This window comes from Chaetura pelagica, unplaced genomic scaffold (genome assembly GCF_000747805.2).
Source record: "Chaetura pelagica isolate M959 unplaced genomic scaffold, ChaPel_1.0 scaffold82, whole genome shotgun sequence".
Taxonomy (NCBI): Eukaryota; Metazoa; Chordata; class Aves; order Apodiformes; family Apodidae; genus Chaetura; species Chaetura pelagica.
Genome location: NW_009952990.1, coordinates 6,092,902 through 6,093,786, shown reverse-complemented (window position 1 = coordinate 6,093,786; position 885 = coordinate 6,092,902). Strand labels below are relative to the sequence as shown.

General features: G+C 59.0%; 1 protein-coding gene across 1 annotated transcript in view; it reads right to left on the bottom strand.

The window, feature by feature from the left end:
• IRX4 (iroquois homeobox 4) overlaps positions 1-885 on the bottom strand; it is a 4,284-nt gene that overhangs the window by 1,195 nt on the left and 2,204 nt on the right. The window lies entirely within an intron of this gene.

Genomic DNA, 885 nt, shown 5'->3' with positions numbered 1-885 from the left:
TACGGGCTCCGGGGGGGCTCGGCCACGGCTGCTTGCCTGTGGCACCCCCCCCAGGGGGGTGGCAGGACCAGAGAGGGGGGGAGATGGGCGAGGGCAGCTCAGCTTTAATAAGGAACCTGCCTCGAGAATTCAGGGCGAAGAAGAAAGCGAGGATTAAGGGTTCAGCTAGCAGCGGGGGTGGCGGAAAGAGGGGGAGAAAGGGCCTGCCTGTATTCGCCATAGTCAGTATTTCGGGCAGTGGGGAAATCCTACCAGCTTGCAAAAGCACAGAAACCCCACTTTCCTGTTGTTTGATCAGTCCTCCCTATCAGAATGCATCTGGCTGACCCCAGGGTTTAACTGTTAATAGAAAGAGATTTCTTCTTACTCCTTTTATTAGTAATCTCTCCTACCCTTCTGTTCCTGAAATTGTAGAGACCTAACGCAGATAACACTGGACCAGGACTGAATATTTAATGCACATCCTCCAGGAAAGGTCACCGGCACCCAATGGGCCTCAGAGCTTGAAACGGTGTGCGAGGGGTTTTGCACTCCTTGAAAACTAGTGAAAATACCGGAGATGCCCGGGCTCCTCAGCCAGACTCCGCGCAGGAAAAGGGAATGAGTGCCCCCGTGGAGAGGGACAGACCCCCCCTCCGCCCGGGGGCAGAGAGCCCTGCGCGGGTCTGCATGCGGGAAAGGGTGGGGCCGGGAGGGAGATGCTGGGTGGCAAGGAGGCAGGTCCGGCGGGAGAAGGAAGGATGCAGGGCGGGAGAAGGATGCAGGGCGGGAGAAAGATGCAGGGCGGGAGAAGGATGCAGGGCGGGAGAAGGATGCAGGGCGGGAGAAGGATGCAGGGTGGGAGAAGGATGCAGGGCGGGAGGAGGAGGCAGGGGGGGGGGAGGA